This window comes from Chenopodium album, chromosome 10 (assembly GCF_948465745.1).
Source record: "Chenopodium album chromosome 10, dcCheAlbu1.1, whole genome shotgun sequence".
Lineage (NCBI taxonomy): Eukaryota > Viridiplantae > Streptophyta > Magnoliopsida > Caryophyllales > Amaranthaceae > Chenopodium > Chenopodium album.
In genome coordinates this window covers 37,691,087-37,692,302 of record NC_137843.1, presented here as the reverse complement: position 1 = coordinate 37,692,302, position 1,216 = coordinate 37,691,087, and positions in this window count along the sequence as shown.

The following is a 1,216-nucleotide window of genomic DNA, read 5'->3' as shown; positions in this document are numbered from 1 at the left end:
TTGAATGGTTCTAGTAGTGTCTTACATTAAAATGTTCAAAATTAATTAAAACACTAAACAGGGAAATCAAAGCCAATCACCAACGTGCCTAATTCCCATTGCCTCAACGTGCTTGTTGTGCCTCACTTGAGACAGCGGTTTCGTAAGTGGATCGGCTACATTGTCGCCCGTTCCAACTTTACAAATTCTGATTTTACCCTCTGACTTCCATTCCCTTATCATGTGAAATCGCCACTTGACATGTTTGACCTTCTGATGTTCCCTTGGCCTTCTAGTCTAAGCAATAGCTCCATTGTTGTCATAATAGAGGGCTATTGGACCCTTGATAGAGGGTACACCATCAAGTTCACCAATGAACTTACGAATCCAAACTACCTCCTTAGCCGCTTCAACAGCTGCCAAGTATTCGACTTCAGTTGTAGAATCTAAAGTTGTGCTCTGCTTGACACTCTTCCAACTAAACGCTCCTCCATTTAGAAAGAACACGTATTCAGACTATGATTTGAAATCGTCTCTATCTGTTTGGAAGCTTGCGTCGGTATAACCTTCAACAACTAATTCTTCCGAGCTACCATATACTAGGAATTTATCCTTGTTCCTTTTCAGGTGCTTTAGGATATTCTTGGCCACAGTCCAATGCGCCTCTCCTAGGTCTGATTGGTAGCGGCTCGTAGCGCTCAAGGCATACAATACATCTGGCCTAGTACATATCATGGCATACATGATCGATCCAATAAGCGAAGCATATGGAATCTGATTCATCCTTTCCCGCTCATGAAGTGTCTTTGGACACTGCTTCTTTCTTAGGGTTATGCCATGTGACATGGGTAGGTGTCCTATCCTGGCTTCCTCCATGTTGAATCGAGCCAGTACCTTATCAATGTAAGTACTCTGGCTCAATCCAATCATACTCTTAGATCCATCCCTGTAGATCTTGATCCCCAATATGTACTGATCCTCTCCCAAGTCTTTCATTGAAAAACATTTTCCAAGCCAGGCCTTTACAGACTTTTGCATTGGAATACTATTTCCAATGAGCAATATGTCATCGACATATAAGACTAGGAAGGCGATGTTAGTCCCATTGACCTTCTTGTAAACACAAAACTCATCTAGATTCTAAATAAAACCAAACTTACTGATGGCTTCATCGTATCGCAAATTCCAACTTCTGCTAGCTTCCTTTAGCCCAAAATTGGACTTTTTTAGCTTGCAT